This window comes from Bos grunniens, chromosome 5 (assembly GCF_055505025.1).
Source record: "Bos grunniens cultivar Pamir isolate PY7600 chromosome 5, Bosgru_T2T1.0, whole genome shotgun sequence".
Lineage (NCBI taxonomy): Eukaryota > Metazoa > Chordata > Mammalia > Artiodactyla > Bovidae > Bos > Bos grunniens.
In genome coordinates this window covers 46,901,130-46,927,588 of record NC_141169.1, presented here as the reverse complement: position 1 = coordinate 46,927,588, position 26,459 = coordinate 46,901,130, and the positions used below count along the sequence as shown (strand labels likewise).

General features: G+C 40.9%; 1 long non-coding RNA gene across 1 annotated transcript in view; it reads right to left on the bottom strand.

The window, feature by feature from the left end:
* Positions 1–1,143: 1,143 nt before the first annotated feature.
* The window catches only part of LOC147371881 (uncharacterized), a 29,028-nt gene continuing 3,712 nt past the window's right edge, over positions 1,144–26,459 (bottom strand). Inside the window, exon 2 of the long non-coding RNA XR_015163812.1 lies at positions 1,144–1,387. This is a non-coding gene — a long non-coding RNA (uncharacterized LOC147371881). The remainder of the gene's footprint in view (positions 1,388–26,459) is intronic.

The following is a 26,459-nucleotide window of genomic DNA, read 5'->3' as shown; positions in this document are numbered from 1 at the left end:
AATCTGTCTGCCAGTGCAGATGTGGATTTGACCCCTGGATCGGGAAGATCCTCTGGAGAAGTAAATAGCAACCCACTCCAATTCTTGCCTGGAAAATCCTATGGACAGAGGAGCCTGGCAGGCTACAGTCCATGAGGTCCAAAGAGTCAGATGAGACTGAGCATGCATGCATGCACAGTCTGTATGATACAGTAGTGGTAGGTACATGTCATTATATATTTGTTAAAACCATAGAATGTACAGTACAAAGAGTGAACCCTAAAGTGAACTGTGGATTTTAGTTCATAATAATGTCTCAGTATTGTCTCATCAATTGTAACAAATGTACCACACTGACTCAAGATGTTAATAATAGGGGAAACTGGGAAAAGAGAGAAAGGAATATATGAGAATTCTGTTTCACTTAATTTGTCTGTAAACCTGAAACTGCTCGAAATGTAGTCTATTAGTATAAAAAAAACTACACATATGAAGCAGATTAGTTCATGAGTTGAGAATTATTGAAGCTGGTGATGGGAGCATGAGGTTCATTATATATCTTCTCTCCAAATTTTCCATTGAAATAAAGTTTTAAACAATGTATTTGTTCAAATTGAGTCTTTCAACCAACATCTTCAACTATCAGGTATTCACTTTAACCCATCTAAACTTTACTGATGGTATTTTAATCATCAAACTCAGTGGTAGACATAGTGGGAGGTTTAAGAACCCTTTAAAACATCGTAGATTCCTCAGTTGGGAAGTTGAAGGTTGTTGCAGAGACAAGAGGGTTACTTGTGAAATGAATGAGTCACACCAGAAAAACAACACAGTAGAGAGCTTAAATCCCCAGCACAGAATGTAAGTTCTAGGAGAAACCTGGAGAAAACGGAATTTAAATTCTATCAGTACCCAGCCTGGCCTGTGTGACAATTGAGGGTGTGGGAAAGAAAGCACAAGATGCAGGAGATATAGATATATATAATTATGACTGATGCATGCTGATATATGGCAGAGACCACCACCACAATGTGAAGCAACTATCCTCCAATTAAAAAAATTTATCAATAAATCTAAAGGTTTCTAAACATCTTGAATGTCAGGAGTTCTACCAGGAAAAATATGTGGGTCTTTGACTTTGTGGCATAGGAAATCACATATTGCTTAACTTGTATTTTTTTTTAATTCCAAAATAAAGGACAGATGATGTTGAAACCAGGGAATAAGATCTCACTCTTGAATTGAGAGCAAGGAAAAGATGAAACTATACAAAAGCACGTATACAGGCTTAACCGTGTCCAAAGCTGAGCTCGATGCTGTTTTCTGAGCAGAGGGCAGGGCCAAGCACTGAGTTGTTGATGAAATAATCATTCAGGTGGTTGTTAGCCTCAGACGATCAGTATGGCTTCTGTAAAAAGTTCAGATAAGGAAGACAGTTTTATTTTAGACCAGTTAAAAATAAAAATATGTCTATGTACATATGTTTTACAGATTTATTTTGGCCTTTGTAAATATCACCGAGACTTTACAGAGTACTTTAGTATATTTTGCCTTATTGGAGAATTATTCAATAAATGATGATTCTGCACAAGATTGTAGTGTTGATTCTCATAGAATTTATATATTGAGTGATTTATCCCCTTTCCTGCAAAAAAAAAAAAAAACAGAAATAGAAGATTATATATTTAGATTTTCATAGAGAAACTCAGAAATTGTAATTCCTTGAGAAACAGGAACATTTGAGACTCTCTGTGGAGGACTATTTGTTATTCTAAAATTAAATCGCAAAATCAAATTTCCTGAAACACAAAGTCAAGGGGGTTGTAAATTTCAAGTTTTGGCAGCTTGGGCAGCACGCAGGTAACTGTGAGGACATCTAATTTAGATCCTGGAAAAGAGAGCGGGGATTCGGATCTAATGAATCTTCTTTTTTTTTTAACCCGTGTAGTCTTTTGAATAGTAAATAAACTTTTGTGGATGCAGAAGAATATCTCTACCGTGGAATTGCTTTCTCTGACTTCTTAGGGGAGCTTCTAAATCATTCCCCATGTTCCTAACTGCTGCCAATTCCTAGAAATTTCTCTGGTTTTAAGAAATAAATCCAAGAAACCACAGCATTTATCTGGAGAGGAGAAAGAAAGGGATTTGTAAGGACACTTTAATACTACAGGGATGGAGTAGAAATGATATACAGAAGGCAAAGTGCTAGGTAGGGCTTATGTATTACCTGTATTGGTTCATTAAATCCTGCAATCACTCTGCCAAAGAGCTACCTGTATTTTCAGAGGGAGAAATTGAGGATCGATTTGCAACATGTCAAAGGACACATGGCTTGTATGTGGCTAAGAATTTGAATCTAGATTTGTCTGAGCCCACAGCCTTGGCTTCCCATCATGATGCTTTTATATTGTTGATTCTGGGGCAACATTTCAAGCTGAGGAGAAAAGGTAACATTTTATCTCATTCTCTGAGCCTGTTCCAATTATTATTAAAAAGATCATCTATATATAAAAAAGAAGAAAGTTGACTTGTCTTAGGATCTTTTGAGGGCTTAAAACATTTTCCTTTCCTCCAATCTCTACAACTGCTATTTCATACATTATTGGAAATCCCACCAGTACTTATCCAATTGCATGCGTGCTCAGTTGTGTTTAACTCTCTGCGACCCTGTGGACTGTAGTCCTTCAGGCTCCTCTATCCATGGAATTTTCCAGACAAGAACACTGGAGTGGATGGCTTTCCTTCTCCAGGGAATCTTCTCGATCCAGGGATTGAACCCCAGACTCTTGCATCTCCTGCATTGGCAGGTGGGTTCTTTAGCAGCTGAGCCACAAGGGAGTCCTTTGTGTTAAATATTTCTTTCTCTTGGTTCTTCTTTTTGAAAGGAAAATATACCCAAGGAAAGGATGGCATATTAATGATTAAGACCAAAGTCTTAACAGTCAGTTAATTTACATACCCTTTGAACCAGAGGATTCCAGATTACTACAAAAGGAAAGACATGCTCTGTGGGTTCATAACTGGGATTGTAAGGCAACTAGGAAAATAGTAACTGAGAAGAGGTTAATAAAACTAGTTCTGATATTAAAACAGAAATTCTACATTCAATGGGAAAGGTTTTAGGGGGGAAAAACTTAGTTTTGCTTAGCTTTACATTGAAATAACAGTGTAATGAAATTTTGTCCTGAGATCCCAGGGGTGGTCATCGGGTGCCTACTCATGCAGGTAAGCTCAGAAGGGTAAGAACTGCATGGGCAAGGAGCTCGTACTGCCCAGATACCATGCTGGGGACTTATAGACCTCATCACATTCTACCTTCACAGTGACTCTCGAAGAGAGGTTAGCAGACCCTCTATGCAGATGTTGCTAATAATAGCTAGAAACATTCTCAATTTTAAAAAGATACAAAGCAAATTATTCCTTAATTACAGATCATTTTACAAAGATAAAAACCAATGTTAGTTTAGGCATCACTGGCATATAGAAGAGTATGGAATCTTAAACCAGAAAACCTGTTTTTAAGCTCTGTGTTTGCCATTATGAGTTGTATAACTTTAAGCTAGGCATCTTATTTTAAGCCTCAGTTCTTATCTACTGCATAAAGGAGTTTATTAATAACCGAACATCCAGAGCTTTGCGATGAAGTAGCTAGTCCGGTTTATTTGGGTAATGATTCATCACAGATACACAGAGGAAGAGGCAAGAATGGGGGACGGATGGTAAATTGTCAGTCCTCAGAAGGAACCCTGGGTGTATCTCACAATATTGCTCAAGGTCATCTCTTCCCCCTAAATAACTTCTTTACTCACCCACACCATTGTGGTTCTTTATCCAGCTTTAACTGTCAGATTTCTATAAAACTGCCATAAATTACAAGATTTAAAAATTTAAAAGGTTTATATGCTCAGTATGAAAATCTCTAAAGTACGTGTGTCACATGTATAAATAATATAAAAATGACTGTATCTCTGGATTAGCTGGAGGGTAACATCAGGTAAACACAAGCAGAACACCTAGGAATCAAAACCATACATTTCAGGAGACTGAGTAACGATTCCACCGAGTATCTTGATTCCTTACCAAATAAAAAATGGACTAAAACAGAGTTTGAAAAAGAGAAGTGTTCCAAGATGATGATTCAGTGAATGGCAGACACTTTCCTGGCATAGAACACCCACTGTTTGAGGAAATTTAGAAGTAATATTGAGACTAGCTCCTCCCATCCTAAATGTTCAAGGTTAAAGCTCAGATCTTCTTCCCACTCTTCCCTGTGGGTAAATGGAGAAGTAAGCTTTTCTGGAATATTTCCATAATGGTTTCTCATGACGAGCTGTTCTCTATGGGATATCAAGGTGGCCACGGTGACACCAAGTTGCCCCCTTGAATGCAGACCTGGCAATTCTAAAAGGCAGTTTAGAATGTTAGCATGTCACTAAGCAATCCCCCTGTCAGCGGGGGCTGCAGATCTGAGGCTTAACCGGGGCTAAAGGATCAGCTTCCAAACTCACCCACAGGGCAGCTGGCTCATGTTCTACTAAGTCTGTTATGGACTGACTCGAAAGAAATCTAGGAAAGTAAGTGATTGCCAAGCTAAGTAAGGAATTAAAGTAAGCATGGGAGGATGAAGACCTCCCATCCTCCCCCTAATTTGGGGTATTAAATTGTGATGGTACTGTGTCTTTTTATGACTGAGGGGTCATAAAATGCAGTGTTTTGCTAGAGCTGGTGTCAGGTTCATACCATGGCTTTCATTGCTCAAATGAAGGAGCAGAAATATCTATGTGACCATCGGTAAAAAACCTAATGTGCACTCCCACTAAACTGAAAACTGGGGACTACCATAACAAGTTTGTATCAAAGGTTCCAACTCTTGGGAGAAGGATTTCCAACAAAATATTTAAAAGCACCAAAAGGGTGAAGCACAGTGAGAAGCAAGCTTTGGAGGAAAGAGCGGCTCACCTGGATGAACTCGGTGAGCTCTTCTAGGAAACTGCCTTTCTGGGGAACTAAGAGTTAAGTCCCAGAAGTGTTAGGGTGGCTTTGTGTCAGGACAATATTCAGAATTCCCACCATTGTAATCACCAGGCCTTGAATCTGGAGGGAAAATACACTTTGTTGGAAAACTAGTTTGAATGCCCACATGCTTAACTTGTTTTGGAGGGAGGTTTGGGAAAATTGAGACCACAAAGGTGTAGAAAAGTGAGCCAACTATGCCATGAGGACTTTCAGAAGAAAGAAAACATCTCAAAATTTGAATTCATTAAGCCCAACTGCCTTACAATGGAACGTCACTCTAAAAATGCTGATTTTCGCAGCATTTCAAGAGCAAAGACTTCATTAAAAAAAAAAACAAACTATGTTTTTAAAATAATTGATACCCATTCTTACTAGTAAGAAAGTTAAATGGCTTGCCTTTGAAAAACTAACAAGCCTTGTTTGCCAAAAAGAAAGGCAATGATTTCTTTATCAAGCCTGACATTAATGTGAGCTGTCACTGAACAGAACTAGCAGAGTGAAATATCAAACTAGCAAACAATGATGCTCTTCTGTCTGTAATGTCTGTATAGAGGTTTTAACGCGTTCATCAAGAGTTGCAAATTTGCATCAGCTTTTCTTCCACACTTCCTACAAGGACACTGTAGGTATATAGAGTTTACATTCTTACACAAACATTCCTTGTCTTGTTGATTTTTACATGAAATATTTACATACATTTATATGAAATATTTACCCTGTGCATCTATGGTAGTACTTTAAGGTTTGACCTATCAAAATCTCCATAAAGCCAGTTTCATTAATAATTTGGTAAATGTTAACATACCCTACTGTCTGAGTCACCAGGGAAGCCCAACATATCCTAGTTAGCATCAAATAGACTGTCATTAATTCATTTTACTCAGATTGATAGCAAGTTAATGGTTTGACACTAGAAAATTTATAAGAGTCTTCAATGAAGATCTTCTGATATATCCTATATGCTTGTATTCATATTATACCACTGACTAGATCAAAAGATTTTAATTTTTTTTAATTAAAAAAAGTGGCTCAGTGGTAAACAAAACACCTGCATTACAGGAGACATGTGTTCAATCCCCAGGTTGAAAAGTTTTCCTGGAAGAGGGCATGGCAACCCCCTCCAGTATTCTTGCCTGGAGAATCCCCATGGACAGAGGAGCCTGGTGGGCTATACAGTCCATAGTGTCACAAAGAGTCAGACATGGCTGAAGCGACTGAGCAAGCACACTTTGAAAATAGTTTTATCTTATTCTAAAATACTCTTAAAGGTTTATGTGCAAAAAATTAAACAGATTTGTACATTAAAATATATAATTTATAGTAAAACAGAAAAGTGTAGAAAAGTGTTAGAAATATTACACATAAATATTTATTATCAATGCTGTGAACAGAAATATAAGAAAAAATACCCCTCCATGACATCACCATTTAAAAATAATGACTATTAATAGTTTAATGTATTTCCACTAAGGTTTTATTGCTATCATACTTTATTATATGCTCAGGCCATGTGTCTGAACTTTATTTCATCCTGCAAACTTATCATTATAAATATCATTAATTTTTCATAAAATATTTAAAGTTGTATAACACTTCTTAATATGGATAAAGTGTTATTTAACTCTCTTTTCTTTGGAATATATATATATATATAGGGCTTCCCTGGTGGCTCAGAGGTTAAAGCATCTGTCTGCAATGTGGGAGACCTGGGTTCAATCCCTGGTCGGGAAGATCCCCTAGAGAAGGAAATGGCAACCCACTCCAGTACTCTTGCCTGGAGAATCCCATGGATGGAGGAGCCTAGTGGGCTACAGTCCACAGGGTTGCAAAGAGTCAGACACGACTGAGCGACTTCACTTCACTTCACTTCATATATATATATATATATATAATTTCTCTCTAAAACTGCAATTTGACTTTTTTGTTGCATTATTTCCTAAACAAACTTTCCCAGGAGTACAAGGCCAAAAAATATGATACCTTTTCAGATTTATAATCCACAGTATCACATTGCTTTCTGTTCACCAGCAGCGAGAACAGAGATGTTCTCACTCCCAAATAGTCTGAGAATGTGTTTCACTAACTTTCTATATTCTCATCTGAATATTCTAATATTCTCCTTTTTTCCCCTCAAAAGTCATTTAAGTACCTCATTTTTTGCCCTTTTTTTTTTTGCAGCTAAAGATTTTGCATTTTTTTTGTAGCTAAACAGTTTTTGTCAGATTTATTATCTACTTATCTTCTATAAAATACCTTCTCTAGTGCATTTTGGAAATACTCTTTATGTGGCTTTTCCTTTGGACTGGTAACAAAACATGTCTAGGACCAGTTCCTAGAAAATACATTTTCTTTTGATGTGGTAAAAACACTAGAATCTGGAAGTGAGGTTTCTCTAATGTTGGCTTTGTTCCTAAGGTTCACACAGAGCATTTGATTCAATGATACTGTAACATTCTGCAGGACAATTGTGTAGCTATAATGATCAATTCTCATACCACATCATTAATCTGCTCCTTCATATAAGAGAGTCCCTTGGACTGCAAGGAGATCCAACCAGTCCGTTCTAAAGGAGAGCAGTCCTGGGTATTCATTGGAAAGAATGATGCTAAAGCTGAAATTCCAGTACTTTGGCCACCTCATGGGAAGAGTTGACTCATTGGAAAAGACCCTGATGCTGGGAGGGATTGGGGGCAGGAGGAGAAGGGGATGACAGAGGATGAGATGGCTGGATGGCATCACCAACTCGATGGACATGAGTTTGAGTGAACTCTGGGAGTTGGTGATGGACAGGGAGGCCTGGTGTGCTGCAATTTATGGGGTCACAAAGAGTCAGACACGACTGAGCGACTGAACTAACTGACTGACCACTCCTTATTTTGAAATAATATTTAAAAATCAGAATTAAAATCACATTTTTTATATTCCATCTTAAAACATCCTAAAAATCAACTTGGCTGTGAATTCTGAAAAAACTCTAGCCACAGGTCATAACATTCCTGTGCACCAAGATCACTTGGCTAAGAAATACTGGATAAGACTCAGACATACAGGAGGAAGCTTTTCTTTGGTACAGAATTGGCTGCACAAGAAAATGAAAGTGGAAACTATCAATTAAGAAAGATAATTTTCGCGTGCCACTCCTCCAGGCCCTCCGTTTGATTCAGAACAGATCTCAGGTCCTATACACCTAGTGCCTACCTCTGATCCCTCCTCTCTGCCTCACCCTTCCCCTTCATCCCTTTCATTCACTCTGCTCCAACCCTTCTGGCCTCCGGGCTGTTCCTGGAATAAGCTGAGCAAACTCCTACTCCAGATCTGGCCTTTGCATTAGCTGTTCTGTGTCTAAATTTTCTTCCCCTCAACTGCTGCTGCTAAGTCGCTACAGTCATGTACGACTCTGTGCAACCCCATAGACGGCAGCCCACCAGGCTCCGCCGTCCCTGGGATTCTCCAGGCAAGAACACTGGAGTGGGTTGCCATTTCCTTCTCCAATGCATGAAAGTGAAACGTGAAAGTGAAGTCGCTCAGTCGTGTCCGACTCTTTGCGACTCCATTCCCCTCAACATCCATGTGCAAATACTTGCTTACTCTAATACTTGCTCAGATGACTGCCTCTTGACGAGGCCTATCTAACTCCCTTATTTAAAGTTACAAGCTGTACCCTGTCCTCACATATCTGAACCCCCTTGCCCTGCTCTACATTTTCTCTCCATAAAAATTATCACCTAACTTATTTGTTATGTCTGGTGTCACTCTGCTTGTTAGAATATTAAGTTCCAGCTGGGTAGAGATCCTTGTTTTGTTCACCAATGTATATCCCAAGGACCTAGAGTAGTACCTGGAAATTGGCATTCAAATATTATTTGTGGAATGAATTAAAAACATTTTTAAAGGAAAGTACAGACAGTATGCTGTGGACAGCATTTGTCTGGGTATCCATGATCTACCTTAGTCTCATATCAACTTTTTGATGATATAGATTAATGTTGTTGACTTGTTGATTCTACAAATAGTCATCTGTCAGACTATGTATTGGCACTGTCCTAGGTCTCAGCAATACAAGGAAGAGAAAATATAATCTCTATCATCAGTGAATGTGTAGACTAGCCGCACATGGCAGGGGCACCCAACCTGGTCCAACCGGGGGTGGGGGGCGTTCAGGAAGACAGATCATCAGACTGAGAGCTGAGGCAGGAGGAGGCTGGATGAAGGGCATAGTGTGCAGGAGGCATTCTAGATGAAGGAGGCAGGATGTTCAAAGGTCCGGCATGATAGAGTGGTAGGGAGTCATGGAAACATTGAAACAGAGTGTAACATGACCAGATTTACCTCTTAGAAAGAGCACACTGTCTTCTGATTCTCAAAGTGTATTAAACAAGCATTTTATCAAACGCTTACAATAATCGAAATGCTTTTTCTTTGTGCTTGGGGGGAAATTAAAAGGTATGCCTAAGGAAAGAAATTTTAAACTGTATTGGTAAACCATGTCTTAAGCATAAGAATAAGAGGTATTGAAAAAACTTTGTTTTTCCAAAGTTAATTATAATATGGAAAAGATATAAAAAATTTTAGTTTAAATGAATTATTTTCCTTTTAATTAATTTTACTATTATTAAATAAGTTAAATTCAGTTTTCTTTATGTCCTAAAATTAAAAACTAAATGTTCAAAAAGCTGACTGAGAAGGAATACATTTACAACTTTCAACGTCAGAAAACTTTGTTGTTGCTTCAGAAATGTGCAACAGAAGCAAGCTGACATGTGTTCTGAAAGTATGTTTGATACACGTGACTAGAATTTACAAAGAGGCAAAGTTACATTCTCTATAAGCTCCTGGCCTTATCTGACTGGGAAGGCTAACCATCCTGTCATTGGTGTTACACCCTACCATGAGTATAGCTTAAGTGTCAAGAGTTACCCTTCCCTGCTACACTCTCCAAATAGCCAATGGTGTCCTGAGACTCCTGGTAGGGGCCTCAATAAAAAGAATCTCTGGGGCAGAATATCCTTCTGTAAACTTATTCCACCTTTCTGATGTTAAATGATCTCTAATCACTTTCATGATTTCATATCAGAGAGTTGAGGATTGTGGGGAGGTAAAAAGCATTTCCAGAAGAGGTTATATTGATTGAGGTTAGAGTATTACATCCTTGATTAAATATATGTGTTCAAATTTTGTCAAACTCAAAACAGTGCTAGTGATTCTGCAAGAAAGAGATTTTATCAGGTACCTCCATCAGAACTTATGAATAAGACTTTGAATAACTCTCAGTGAGGATTCTTATCTCATTGTCAATATTTGAGTTCTGGTTTCGTATTTCTGGCATGTTTTCCAATACCACCAAGTTAGTTCTCCAATTCTCAGCAGATTCTGGGTGTCCTACTAATTTAACTCAAATCCCACAGATTAAGAGTTTAATCTTCAGCCCCCTCTTTCCTAATTCTCAGACGTCGGTGGGTGGTTCTGAAAGTTCCAACCCTCTGATCATTTGTTCTTTCCGGTGACAGCCCTTTTCTGAGACTATCTAGAAGACTAAGTTTAAGCCGCTTCACTAATATGTACTCAGATGTGCTCCAAAGGGGTTCCTCGTGAATAGTAAAAGACACTCCTATCTCTCAGGAAATTTCAAAGATTTTAGGAGATCTGCCAGAAACTGGGGACAAAGACCAGATATATTTTTTATTATGTGTATGTACTCAGTCGTGTCTGACTCTGTGACGCTATGGACTGTAGCCTGCCAGGCCGCTCTGTCCATGGGATTCTCCAGGCAAGAATATTGGAGCAGGTTGCCATTTCCCACTCCAGGGGATCTTCCTGACCCAGGGATTGAACCCACGTCTCTTGTGTCTTCCGCATTGGCAGGTGGATTTTTTTACCACTGTGCCACCTGGGAAGCCTTTTATTATATTACAGTATTATTTCCCTTTTTTATAGCCATGGGTAAGAGAATGAGCTCTAGAACCAGACTACGTGGGTCCAAACCAAGTGTTGCAACTAACTAGATTTGTGACCTTAGGTCAAACTACTTAACCTCTTTTTGACTCAGTCTCCTCATCTGTAAAATGGCGATAATAACAGTGGGGTTTTAAGAGACACTACACAAAATATGCCACCTTGACATGTTAAATTTCTTACACTGAAGAAATTTAAAACACAGCAGAAGCAGGAAGGTCACTCTGACCTCCTCACTCTTGCCCTTCTTCCCTGAAACTGATTGTAAAACTCCCACATGAGAGATGTCCTCCATGTACCAAGAGGAAGGAAGACATTCTTATTACCAGAGATAGGGAATAGGGGGCTAAGAAACAGGTACAAGCAAACTTTGTTAAACTAGACTCATTCTTCCTAGTTACTTCTTCATTGCTTATTATCCCTAGTCCAAGCCTTTTATCTTATTAGTTCTTCACAAATTTATTGTTTCTTTGTCTAAAATGTATAAAAGCTTCCTGCTCTGATTACTTCCTCACATCTTATGAAAGTTTCCATGTATAATGTAAAAATACAGTCACACTTAATATGCTTTTCACCTATTAATCTTTGTCAGTTAAATTTTCTGACCCAGAAGAAGGTCGGGAACAACCTTTTCCTCTTGTATGACAGTCTCTACTTCACAGCATTGCGATTAGTGAATATGCTTAAGCCCAGGGAACAGTGCCCGTACAAGGTGAGAGTTTTGTAAATATTAGCTATGATTATCTGTCAAGTCTTAGGTTGTCCCACAGTGCTTTGAATAAAAATCAGCATTAAAGAATCCCCTGAAATAGGTGAATGGCAATTCCAGAATTAATAGGTGCATTGGATAGTTGGTCACATCATGTTTTAACTTATTTAGTGGCATATGCAATGAACAAGGATCACAGCCATGGAAAATTAACCCTGACAAACAAAAGTCAGAAACTTTAAGACGGTCAATCTGTGTCCGTTTTGTTTTGTTTTGTAATTGTTCCTGCTTCTCTGTTGTGTTTTTTGTCTTTCTCCTGCAGTTATATTTTTTTCAAGTTCAGAGGAAGCATGATGCATTTAAATAATATAGCCTAACAGGCTTCCCTGATAGCTCAGTTGATAAAGAATCTGCCTGCAATGCAGGAGACCCTGGTTCGATTCCTGGGTCGGGAAGATCCATTGGAGAAGGGATAGGCTACCCACTCCAGTATTTGGGCTTCCCTTGTGGCTCAGCTCATGCAAAGAGTTGACTCATTGGAAAAGACTCTGATGCTGGGAGGGATTGGGGGCAGGAGGAAAAGGGGATGACAGAGGATGAGATGGCTGGATGGCATCACCGACTCAATGGACGTGAGTTTGAGTGAACTCTGGGAGTTGGTGATGGACAGGGAGGCCTGGTGTGCTGCGATTCATGGGGTCGCAAAGAGTCAGACACGACTGAGCGACTGAACTGAACTGAACTGAACTGTGGCTCAGCTGGTAAAGAATCCACCTGCAGTGCGGGAGACCTGGTTTCAATCCTGGGGTGGGACGATCCCCTGGAGAAGGGAAAGGCTACCCACTCCAGTATTCTGGCCTGGAGAATTCCATGGACTGTATAGTCCATGGATCGCAAAGAGTCAGACACGACTGAGCGACTTTCACTGTCAATGGCTGTAAGGTCTTAACACACATTAAGGTGTTACAACTGTTAAAAGATAAATGGAAGCCTATGAAAAATTTTAAGAGTTGATGTGAGTGAAAATCAATTTGAATCAAGCAGTACCCAACTGAAAATTGTTAGGAGCCCTCTGCCCACAGGAGCGGGGGGACAGGCTTTTTGAGGCGGAAGTATGCAAGTACTTTATTTGATTGGCAGTAGCTTACCTATTTGCATTATTTGGGAAAGCCTAGTTTCCTGTTTGTGTAAGTTGTCCTCAGGTTTCAAGACCTTCACCTTGAGGGATAGACAGGCTAAGGTTTTGGTTTCTTTATGCATGTGGGCTACTGAGGCATTAGAACAAACTCGGTATAATGGTCTCCTTGTTTAATTAATTGAGCAAAACAAATACAGCAATCAATGATGCCACTGAATTAACAGAGTGGACCTTAGACCCAGAACCATGCCCCACATAATAGCCTAAGCATGTCTCCCCAAAGGGCCTTACTTAAAAAGCACTGGGATCCTCAGTGCAGTTGACAAGAGTCAAAATAATATCAAAACCAGAATCCTTAACCCCTTAGCTTGACTTCACTTGAAATGGCAAATTTTCCTTTCATCAGATATTTAAGTTTCCACATGTTTAGAATTCAGCAGGAGGGATTAACTTTGATAAATCAAGAATTGCTGCTCATATCTAGAACATATAAGAAATAAACTTTTTTATTTTGGTTTCCATTCATTTAAAGATCACAGAAATATGCTCATGATCGGAAGCATGCATTCCTCTTTGTATACTTCAGTGATGAAAATAGAATAATTACAAAGTGGATGGCATTCCTACCTAATCCATTCATCAAATATTTATTGAAACTATTATGTCTCAGGCACTGTCCTGGATACTGAAAAGAGCAATGGAAAAGTCCTTGCCCTCATAAAGCACTCATTGTGGAGTGTATACACTGCACAGTGTACACATAATGGAGTGTATATGTTGCAGAGGCAGACAAAGAAAAAACAAGTGAGGGCAATGTGCTATGTGACAGAAAATTCATTAAATAGAGTGGTCAGGGAAGACCTCACCATGAGGAAGTTTAGCAAAGACCTCAAGGAGATGAGGCTTCCCTAGTGGCTTAGATGGTAAAGAATCTCCCCTGCAATGTTGGAGACAATTCAATCTGTGGTTCAGGAAGATCCCCTGGAGAAGGAAATGGCAACCCACTCCAGTATTTTACCTGGAGAATCCCATGGACAGAGATGCCTTGTGGGCTACAGTCCATGGGGTTGCAGAGAGTCAGACATGACTGAGCTCAAGGAGTTGAGTTTTTCTAAGGGAAGAACATTCTAGGCAAAGGACCCAGAGACGCTAAAGCTCTGAGGTGGGGCATGTGTATTTGAGGAATGGGAACAGGATCAGTCTGACTGGAGCAAACTAAGCAAGGCCGGGTATAAGAACAGGATGTAAGTTTAGAGACATAAGGATGAGGGGACAGCACGTAAATCATATAGTAACCTGGACTACACTAAGGATTTTGGCTTTTCGTCTGGAAAATGGGAAATTTGGGGAGTTATGAGGAGTGTCACGATCTTACATTTAAGAAGAATGGTATGGCTATTGTTTAGAGAATGAACTAAAGGGGACAAGAGAGACCAGGTAACAGCCTGCTTCTGTAAAGCAAGTGAGAGATAGTGCCTTTGGTTATGCTGATATTAATGGCAGCAGTGAGGAATGGATGGATTCTGGACATTTTTGGATGTGCAACCAACAGGATTTGCAAATGGATGAAATGTGAGGTATATATAAGAACAAGAGAGAAATCAAGAATGACTCCAAGGCTTTTAGCTTGAACAACTGAAAGGCTGGAGTTGCCATTTGCTGAATAGGAATCCCACTGGGATAAACAGGTTTGGAGAGATGAAATTAGACATATGCTATTAGACACAATAAGTTTGAAATGTCTATTTATTAGCTATCTAAGCAGCAGTGTGGAATATGCAGTTGGCTTTCTGATTTTTCTGTGTCCTGAATATAGTCCTTCCAGCTACGTGTTTCTATACTACTGAGACATACATGAATTGCCACTTGATATAAAACATGTTTGTGAACTTCTAGAAGAAATTTGGAACCTCAACACTGCTTTCAGAGAAAGCAAAATACTAACAGGAAGAATATAATTTGTATGTTTATGAGTAGAAAGAGTTCCTGCTGCTAAGTCACTTCAGTCGTGTACGACTCTGTGCGACCCCATAGACGGCAGCCCACCAGGCTCCCCCGTCCCTGGGATTCTCCAGGCAAGAACAGTGGAGTGGGTTGCCATTTCCTTCTCCAATGCATGAAAGTGAAAAGTGAAAGTGAAGTCATTCACTCGTGTCTGACCCTCAGTAACCCCATGGACTGCAGCCTTCCAGGCTCCTCTGTCCATGGGATTCTTCAGGCAAGAGTACTGGAGTGGGGTGCCATTGCCTTCTCCGAGAAAGACTCCCAGATAGAGCTAATTCTGCCAACAGCAGCTGCAACAGGCACCAAAGGGTAAAAGAGAGCAGGTTTAACTGCAGTTCAATCTCAAATAGGCCGTGGTTTTAAGTGTTTCCACGCTCTTTGGTACTAAGTATAGATTGGTTTGATTTTCAAGCACACGGGCAAGCAATGTTTCCTGTGCCAGATATGTATTTTTGCACAAAATAGTTTGAAAGCTCTCAGCATGAACACTCCAATTGCGACTGACCTCTGTCAGGGGTGGCAATGGCACCAAGACATGGAGCGTGAGAAATGGAAATAGAAGAGAGAAATTCGGAGCAACAGGGAACGGCAGTGAGGAAATTTCAGGAAATACAAAACTTAAAGTAGAGGTTAGAAAACCAAATGCCTTCTGGAGAAAGGCAGGTAGTGTCAATGGGTAAAGCCAGCCTCCTGCGCTCATGCGCACACATACACAATAACAGGAAGTGGTGGGGACTGAGGTGATCCATCAGCTGGGCACAGGTTTCCTCCGAAAGGGAGCTTGCCGGGGTGCGGGGGTTGGGGGGAAGGCTCTTTGTTGTCATATAAGACTGGGGGCACAGAGCGGTCAGATCTTACCTGATTTTAAGAAAAGCCAGACATCTAGATATTTATGTGAAATCTCCTGATTTGTAAATATTGTCTTTTAGTTCACATTTCCAAAGGGCACTATGCAAACCAAACAAAACAGTATCTGCAAGCTGCTTTCAGTCTTTAGACCCCACTTCACAACTTCTAACACTGCTATTTACATACAAATAGTTTTAACTATTGACTAAATTGAGTCATTAAATTCCAACATAGTTATGACAATCATTTCTCCTGCACAGGAGAACCCATTCTTTTTTGTGTAGGACCTGGAGTTTCTGTTTCACTATGAAGTCCTAATATAAAGAATAAATATAAGGTAATCATATAATAAAAATAATTCCTTTTGGGGGTTTTTAAAAATAAAAGTTACTGACTTTTGTTACTATTCTTGCATAAATCTCCTCAAATTAAAGTCTACATTAAATTAAGTATAATGCAGAATGAGGCAGCCATGCCCTGCTGCTTCCAAAATAGGTTGACATTTTGCAAACTTCTCATGAAATAATTTTTTGAGGATGCTCAGCTTCAGAAATTATATAGCTGGTGGGAAAGGACTGGTTCTAACTGGAACGAACAAATGGAGGGAGCAGTTTTCATTATGATTAAGATCAGTCTACATAGTCTTTCCTATAACTCATTTTCTCCATCATTCAATATAGAAATTTCCATTAAAAAGCAAGCATACTGGATGAGTGAATAGCTTTAGAGGAATGCTTGAATTCCTTTGGTTTGGATCCAGATGTCCTCTAAGCTGGGTTAACCCAAGCAGACAGCTAGACCAGGATTCCGGCCCTGTGCTTTGAAAAAGATCTGGGCACAGTTCTGTCTTCCAGGAAACTTTCTTTAGGGACGCTTGCCCTATGGTGGCTTCATTTCTACTCATATAGATAGATGGGGTGGCAGGCAGGAGTCTTCATTCTTTTTACTAAAATAATTGAGAAAGCAGATACCCCAGAGCAGGGTGATGTCTTAAAACAGTTATTAGCTAACACGTTATGTGAGAGAATGACTTAATTCTTTTCTGTTCTCAACAGGGGCAGGCAGCTGAGACAGCAAGAGCAAGAAGAAACGACAGAGGCTCCAGAAGTCTGGAAAGGATATGAACTGGAGGTGTGAGGTGTCACTTAATTCTGCCTAGCACTAACTCTAATTCCCAGGAGAGCGAGGGTGCAGCTAGAGACTTCAAATCTCCATGCAGTGACAAATCAAAATGCTCTGGGGTTTTTAGGGGGATTTTTTTTTTACGTATCTGTTGCTCCAGATGAAAATAGAAAAGAGCTTAGAATTTAGAGAGAGGAAGGATCATTTTAGTTTATTTCACCCAACCCCAATTTTGTGTATAATCTCTGATGCCTTCAGGAAAACTTTCCTGACTATGGAAAAGATGTATGGAAAACTGTGGAGAAAAAAAGCAAAGTGGAAGAGCTTGGCTCCAAGTTGACAAATCTATCTTGGTCAGTTACCTGTAAATGGAGCAGGTCTTCCTAGGCAAACTTTGGAGAGATTTGCTGACATAGGGCTAAGGAGGGGTAAGCCTGAGGTCAGAAGCTGCTGTTGAAAATGAGACCCTGCTCACAAATAAGGAAGTTCTCTGCTGTAGGCTCTGGGGCAAATGCCTGCTAGCCATGTGTTTGTTCAGTGATTTCTTTGGCACTTTGTAAAACCCTGTAGGGTTTCAGGATATTAGTGCTTCCTCCTGACTTACTCTTCATAAACGGACCTTTTAGATACCCTTTACTACCAGTTAGCTTCATGCGAAACTCCTTTTATCGAAAAAGGGAAGAAAGGGAAGTGTCTTTTCTCTTTTCCCTTGCCTTATCAGGTTAGAGCATATTATTTCTTTTTAGAGGGTCAGCATATTATTTTATTCTGATTAAAAACTTGGGTTATGGATGTTAGTCATCTCATGAGATCTATGTTCTCAGTCCACAACAGTTTTAGATAAAGGGGTGCTTACAGTAAAAGAGTATGTTGACTTTTTATTTCTCAATGAAGAAAAACTCACCAAATACCATGTTAGTAAACACTTGTTTCAAAGATCTGAAATAGAAGATAGTAGGTTCTTAGTGTTAGATAATCTTTCTCTACTAAGTGAGATTATTATTTAACATTTTCATTTACAAATAGCATGATACTTGACTGAATCACATCAGAAATGGGTAATTGTCTACTAGTTCCTATAGTTGATACTTCATTTCTTTGCCTAAATCCCCTCGGTCTTGCTTCATCATTTCCCACGTGCTGCCTTAAGAGCTCAGTAGTTAGAGGAAGCAGTTCTGTTCAGCTGAGGGAAGGGAAGACAAAATCCAGGCCAAGCTGGGAAACAGCACCATGGAAATGGACCTACAGCAAAAGAGGAAGCGGCCCTGGCTTCTGCTTAGGTTGAGCACACTAATGGCGGGACGTCTATGGAGGGGAATTCTCTGTTTTTCCACTACTCGGCTATTGAGGGGAAGTACAGAAATACCAGCGGGGAAGTGAAGGTGACACTGTTAGGTCAGATGGAGCTCTGTGGGCATCCTTCGTGCCCCAAGCAGTATGCAGTCTGAGAACTATATGCCATCTCCCTCTTAATCAGTTCTGGATGGAGAAGAGTGAGCTCTGGATTTCCCTGAATCCTAATCTGTTCACTGCCCATTACTAACAACTCACTGAGACCCGAGTCTCATCTCTAAAATCAGGATAATACTAGACCTCCTCCATTGAATTGTAGGATAATTGAAGGAGATGGTTCAGACAAAACAGTGCACACGCACAGAACTTGACACAAAGCTCCAGGAGAAAGCCATCGAGAATTTTTTTTTTTTTGCTATAAGTGTGTATGTATTACATGAAACATTTGGCAGGTTTCTCACTTGCTGTGGATTAGGCAAAGAGGAAAGATGATAAAGCATTGGTGGGAGAGGAGAAAGAAGGGAAATCAGAGCACTGGAATGGAAAAACTCCAGCGAGAGGGGACCACAGATAACTCTACATGGAAAGGGACAGACAAAGCAACAGAAAGAACCCTTAGGTAAAGCAAGCCACAGGCACAACCGTGCGTATTTTTAGAAAATCATTCAATTTGAGCATTCTGGCTCTCCTGCAGTCCTGTGTTTTGTTTTCTCACTTTTATCTTGTGTTCAGCCTCACCTCACACGTTTCACCATGCCCCTCTTCTTCCTTACAAAGTTTTCTGTAAGTTTCCTCCCCCTTCTCCTCTCTCATTCTTGCTCTCTTCCCGCACCCATTTTTTTCCCTCTTAATTCTTACTGGTACTTTCATTATGATTTAGTTCTCTTTTGCTGTTCTTGTAAAGCATTACTCCCTCTACCCTACCCGCTACCTTCTTTTTTCTTCCTTCCAGATCATGAGAAAACTATTTTTTCTTTCTCCAAAAGCAATCCTCTTTTTACTTCACAAACTCCTCTCTCCTTCTTATCCATTATTATCTGCCCACTGGTCGCTCATCTTCTCTTGGCTAATTTTTGTTATTTATGCCACCTGGAGATGATCAAGGCCCATTCACCTGCACATGTGCTAAATGCAGGTGTTTGCTTACTGGCCTTCAGATTTTCTGTATTTCAAAACCTTTGTTAGAGAACATTGCTATGTGAACAAAGGGCCTTGTCCATTATCATGTTCTTAGAGATAACTAGCAAGCACAGTGTAATTGTCCATAGTGATATTTAGAGTGGCTTTTCTTCAAACAAAGATATTTTGGAATATAAAAGTGTTAAAAAATTGTCCAGGACTATTTAACAACAACTACCCAAATTACTCACCAAAAATGACTTGTCTTGCTTTTGCCAAGGTAATTGAAGACGAAAGTGGGTCTGGCTTAGCTGATTCACTGATTGTTTATACTACCTTAATGAGCATGAGCACTGTTAAGTCAGACTTTAACCTGAATAAAAGTGTAGATGTATGTAAATGTATGATTAAATGAAGAGCAAATTCCCCAAAAACTTTACATGGTCTAGATTCCACCATGGGAAGGCCATGTTGGTTGAGAGGACCGACTTCAACTAATATAGACTCCTCTTTTCCATTTGCCTGAGGCAAAGGGCTGGTTTGCTACAAATAATATAAAGAAGAAATGAGTTACTTGTCTTTGGACACTTTGTGACTCTGGTGAAGTTAAGTCTTTAATTTTGGTTTTTAATTAAGGCCAGACTGAAATCATTCTTGGGGGAAGCCACAATAAAAAATTTGTCCCCAGAGTCCCAATGTTTTAAGACTTGTCCTTTATGTGGCATGCATACATCCCTTTAAGGAGTATATATCCCTTCATCTCTGAAATGGAGGAAATTTTATAATAAGTTGGTGTGGGAGAAAAAACTGTATTATAATCAGGCAAACTGAATTCTGACCTCCTCTACTCCTCTACTCCTACTGGTGGTTCTGGGCATGGTGTGTCACTTTGCTGTTTTCATCTCACTCTGAAAGTGAAAGTGTGAAAGTGTTAGTCACTCCGTCACGTCCAGTTCTTTGCAACCCCATGGTCCACAGCCCGCCAGAATCCTCTGTCCAAGGAATTCTCACTCTACTCATCTATTACATATGCTTGCCTTGAGCTATTGGTTACCAAGTATAACCAGAGATCTGAATGACCGTATAAACATGAGAGGGTTCTCCTAAAAGTTCATTGTGTGCTTAAAATGCTATTGTTGGTAATAATGAGGTTGAGGTCATCATGGTGGTGATCTTGTCAAATCTCTTGTTGTTGTTGTTCAGTCAAGTTGTGTCCAACTCTTTGCAATTCCATGGACTGCAGCATGCCACGCCTCCCTGTCCCTCACCATCTCCAGGAGTTTGTCCAAGTTCATGTCCATTGGATTCGTGATTCCATCCAACGATCTCATCCTCTGTCACCCTCTTCTCCTTCTGTCTTCAATCTTTCACAGCATTAGGGTCTTTTCCAGTGAGTTGGCTATTCGCAATCAGGTGGCCAAAGTGTTGGAGCTTCAGCTTTAGCATCAGTCCTTCTAATGAGTATTCATGGTTGATTTACTTTAGGATGGACTGGTTTGATCTCCTGACAGTCCAAGGGACTCTCAAGAGTCTTCCCTAGCACCAAAGTTCGAAAGCATCAATTCTTCGGTGCTCAGCCTTTTTTATGGTCTGACTCCCACATCCATATATGACTACTGGAAAGACCATAGCTTCGACTATACAGATCTTTTCTGGTAAAGTGACGTCTCTGCTTTTTAATACGTTTTCTAGGTTTGTCATAGCTTTTCTTCCAAGGAGCAAGCTTCTTTTAATTTCATGAGTGCAGTCACCATCCTCAGTGATTTTGGAGCCCACCCAAAATAAAATCTATCACTGTTTCCACTTTTCCTCCATCTATTTGCCATGAAGTGATAGCACCATTTATTCTTATTTATAATACCTTATTTTCTCCTTGAGTGATTGGTAAATCTTCTCTATAGACAACTGAGAAACGGCATGATGGGAGAATCTTTTTGGGTTCAAACATTTTTTAAGTTATGTCTCACTTTTAGCAGATCATTCAATGAGCTTTATTGTAAAATTCCTAGATAAGTAGTTTTAAGAATTGTGTCTGCTTCTGAAACCCAGATGTAGCAAGGAAACCATCTGCCCCCTCCATTACTTCTGGCCTCTCCCCATTTCAAAGACCTCTCTCTTGAGCTCTAGTGAAAGTGAAAAGAATTAGTCACTCAGGTGTGTCTGACTCTTTGCCATCCCATAACCCACCAGACTCTTCTTGTCCATCAAATTCATCAGGCAAGAATACTGGAGTGGGTTGCCATTCTCTTCTCCAGGGAATCTTCCCCACCCAGGGATCAAACCTGGGTTTCCTGCATTGCAGGCAGATTCTTTACCCTATGAGCCACCAGGGAAGCCCCCTCCAGCCAAATTGATCTGCATTTCTTGCTTAACATGGAAATCTCCAGTGGCTCCGTGTTTCCATCTACACCGAGTAGAAACTCTCCCGTCCAGCTTCCACTGTAGTCTGGGACCTGGGCACACGCACTCTCCCCGTCCGCCATCTTATTTTCTGTCCTCTTCTCTACTCTAGGGGCTCTTGCTTCTCCAGTGCTGATTCCCACTTCTCTGCCTACCCCAACATTGTTCCCCTGACCCAGAGTGCTTTTTCTTCTGCTTAAGAGAAGCCTGCCCATTATGGCACCCCACTCCAGTACTCTTGCCTGGAAAATCCCATGGATGGAGGAGCCTGGTGGGCTGCAGTCCGTGGGGTCGCTGAGAGTCGGACACGACTAAGCGACTTCACTTTCATTTTTCACTTTCCTGCATTGGAGAAGGAAATGGCAACCCACTCCAGTGTTCTTGCCTGGAGAATCCCAGGGACGGAGGACCCTGGTAGGCTGCCGTCTATGGGGTCGCACAGAGTCGGACACAACTGAAGTGACTTAGCAGCAGCAGCAGCAGCAGCAGCAGCAGCAGCAGCAGCCCATTTTATGAGGCCCATTTAGAATACGAAGATCAAATTCTATCTTTTCCAAGATTCCTATATTGACTTTTCCAACAAACCCAGATCCTTCTGGCCCTTGCAGGTTCTATGATATCTAGATCCCATAACCTATACTATATAGGACTTATATATATGTTATCCTCTGTATCACTTAAGTGTGCTTAGTTGCTTCATCATGTCTGACTCTTTGTGATCCTTTAGACTGGTAGTCTGCAGGCTCTTCTGTCCATGGAATTCTCCAGAATACTGGAGTGGTTTGCCATTTCCTCCTCCAGGGGATCTTCTGACCCAGGGATCAAATCCGCGTCTCCTGTGTCTCTTGATTTGTTGGCAGATTCTTTACCTGCTGAGCCTGTTGCTTACCTTCTTTACTTGCTGGGGAAGCTCGATTATCACTTAGGACCCAATGGAAAAAAACATGACACAGAGTTTAGCTAAAAGACTATGTGCAAAAGTATGGGTTGGGTAAAGAGAAATAAGCAAAGGAAAATGAAGCAGCATGGAGCTAGCAACTTCAGGAAACTCTTAACCATCTGTAGGCTTGAAAGGGCAAGGGAACTGAATGGTTTAGAGAATTCCAAGCTGTAGCTGTAGGAAAGGGCTATCGGACAAGAGCTGAGGCCAAGGAACCTGGCCTGTCTGTGACAAGCTGTCATGGCAGGAAGACAGGAAGATCAAGAGCTTGACCTCATTGTCCTGAGCCTTGGGTCTCTTGCCAGAACTTTCCATCAGCTAAATCCAGCTGGAAGCCAGTGGATATGAGAGCCCATTGATGCTGTCTGTAAAGCCCCCCATGGCACAGAGTAGGGTGCAAAGAGTGGATCTGAGGGGCAAAAGGAAAACACGCAACATGTGGTCTTTATGTGGGGTTGAAAAGTTTCCTGGAGTGTAAGTTTTCTCCCAAACTAGACTTAAAGGGTAGAGACCATGACTTGTGATTGGTCTTTGTCTTCCACAGTGCTTAGCTCAGTGTGAAATAGGAAAAGTGTCAAAATGCATATACATTGAGATTGTATGAAAAATAAAGGGGGAGAGGGCTGGTTCTAACCTCCCACACCTTTTTTTTTTTTAATTGGAGGATAATTGCTTTGCAATATTGTGTTGGTATCTGCCACACAACAACATAACATAATTATAGGTGGTGCTAGTAGTAAAGAAGCCACCTTCCAGTGCAGGAGACGTAAGAAGTTCAGGTTTGATCTCTGGGTTGGGAAAGTCCCTTAGAGGAGGGCATGGCAACCCACTCCAGTGTTCTTGCCTGGAGAATCCCATGGATATAGGAGCTTTGTGGGTTACAGTCCATAGAGTTGCAAGGAGTCGGACATAACTTAAGTGACTTAGCACACATGCGTACATATATATGCAATCTCCCTTCTCTTGAACCTCCTCCTCCCTATTTCCCACTTTTGGTTTGCTATCTTTTGAAGCATCTAAGCCTTACTTTCCCAACTCAAAGTAAAATCCAGTTTCCTTAATGTGGCTTTAGCTGTCCCTCTGACCTCAACCCTGTGACTTCCTAGCTCTTGCCCCTGCCACTACTCTAGCCATATGCCCTCTAGCTATGCCCCAAGTATATTTCCACTTCAGGGCCTGTGCATCTGCTGGGCCCTTTGCCTGCAGATTTCCACATGCTTTGTACTTCTTTCAAGTCTGCTATAATGTTGTCTTATCAGAGAGGCCTTCACTGATGATCCTCAGTAAAACAGTACCATCTCCCATTTCTCTGTCCCCTCTTACCTCACATCATGTTCTGTACAGTATTTACCACTCTCTGACATGTGATATATGTATTGTCCATTACTTGTTATCCTCCTTGCAACAGAAGACAAGACCTATGGAGCAAGGATCTTATTTTGCTTTGTTCCAAATACCAAGATCAATGCCTGTCATGTAGTAGGAGCTGATAATTGATTATATACATACATATATAGTTCCCCACCCCCCCACTATTCAAAGTACAGCATTCTTTTGAAACCTTTCATAAGCCAAAATGGCATCAAGTGGAGAAATAGTGATCTTAGGACATACCCTGCTAACAAAGGAGCAGAATAAGTCCAGATAAAGCAGACAGGTTCAAAGCGATGGTAGCTTTGGGCTGAGATGCAGTTTCAGGGGAAGGAATTTTGTGGCATCACTCTGGTTCCTTGAGCTGTGTGATGCCTTTAAAAACTCATTGCAAAACAAATGTTGAAGGGTGTTGTTTTTGCTTTCTTTTTGTTGTTGTAAAAATGAAAATCCTGTTTGGGTTTCTCTCTGTTAGGGAAAGCAGGTACTCTTATAGGTCTTTCGTAGAAGTAAAGTGGAGTGGAATCCCTTTTCATTGTTTATAAGTTTGAATGTGGATGCTCGCCCTTAGCCCATCCTAGGCTAAGCTAAACTGTGCACTATTTAAATGTTTTTATTGAGTCTGTGCTAAGGCAAGCCAGGAGCAGTGCCCATTGCAGCCCTGGGCACCCGCTCCTTCCCACTAGCCCCTTCCTAGCTTCAGATTCCTGGAGAAGGAAATGGCAACCCACTCCAGTATTCTTGCCTGGAGAATCCCAGGGACAGAGGAGCCTGGTGGACTACCGTCTATGGGGTCGCACAGAGTTGGACACGACTGAAGTGACAGCAGCAGCAGCAGCTTCTAGATAGCATTACTTTTGGTTAGAGTGTCACCAAAGATCCCAAGAGCTGGAACTACAGGTCCTGTCCCCTACTCTTCTCTGGCTTGCAGAATTGTACCACTGTTTCTTTTACAGCAGACTTCCCAGGATAGAGTCACTCTTGGAGTTGCTGTACTATTCTTATTTACTCATTCCTTACCAGGTACAAGGACCTGCATGGTTGCTGACGTCCTGGAATCAGCTTGTTTCTGGCTGGTAGCTCCCAATGTGGCCTGGTGATCCTGTCTCCTGGTGACTGACTCTACTAGCGAGTGCTCTGTAAGTTGAGCCAGTGGCAGGGGATGCCTGGCCTAGGGGCCTGCTGCTGGGGGCCCTACCTAGTGATGGCCCTCCTATCCCTCTGAAGCTCCTGGACACACTGGGCACCACTCTGCTGGCACTTGTCCTGGTGGCATCAAAGGTAGAGGCCCCACACAGCACTCTCCACATCCAGGATATAGCTTTCTCTTTTCTCTTCTTACTTCTTTTTAACATTAACTCTGGCCTTAGGATGCAGTTGGAAAAAAAGCAGATGAACCAGCCCTAAGAAATGCTGGATAATATGCCTAGCCTTTCCAGACACCTAGTTCACCTAGGGGACAAATGCATCCCCCTTTCCCAGGACTAAGGAAACTGGCTCTGTAAGTACCCTGACCAGAACACCACCAACCTGCTTAGACACTTCAGATCACCAGCTCTCTAGTGGTACAGACATTTCCTCCAGATTTCTATACCAGCAGTGGCCACAGAGGCAAATGCAAACACCAGTGGCCATTTGGTTATGACATCCATGCCCCCTACACCTGAACTTCAGGCCATGTGGTCTTCATATTCTTCTCTAGATGGTTCTGGACCTTGGTGATGGACACAGGGATGATACCATCAGTAAATGCTACCCTTCTAAGGGGCGTTGGGCCTAACTGACAGGTCTAGATTATCCAAAATGAGTCAGTTTCTTAGGAATTACCTTAGTTGCTTTAAAAGACTGTACTTTGTTTTCACATTTCCATAGCTAGTAAAGTTTCAGATCATTCTTACCCCAAATGTATCATCAGTATCCCTAACCTTATGAACATAGCAGTACTCTCTCTCCCTGCCACTTCCAGCTTCCTCTGTTCTGAATTGCTTATGCTTCTCCCAAAGGACACTATGTTTTCTTCTATTTGGTGCCACTACACATCCTATTCTTCTGCCTAGAATGTCCTAGCCTGGCTTGTCTGAGTGCCAACCTCCCACATATCTTTAACATCACAGCACTTTTGAGGCCAGTCACCACTTAAGCTGAAGTCATGATTCCTTCCCATGGACCACCACTGTGCCTCCTGCCTGCCTTGATTTCTGTCCCATCACATCATTAAGTATCTCATCTCCCCTACTGGATTGTGATTATTAATATCCATGGCCAGAGCCAAAGATTCTTTATTTAAATGTACAGCTCCAGTATCAATAGTGTCAAAAATATGTTAGGTGCTTACTGCTTATTGCTTCATTGAATAAAAGAATGAGGTCCTAACAGACTGCCTGACTGAAGCCTTTCCCACTGCATCTGATGATTCATCCTGTCCTCTAGGCCCAGCACATACTAAATTCTTTGTAAATGTTTCTGGGATAAAGATATTAAGTGAGTGAATAAGTTTTGAAACCAGCGATGTTCTTGTACATTTCCAATTTTCTCTATGATCAGCACTTTTCCTAGTGAAGAATCAA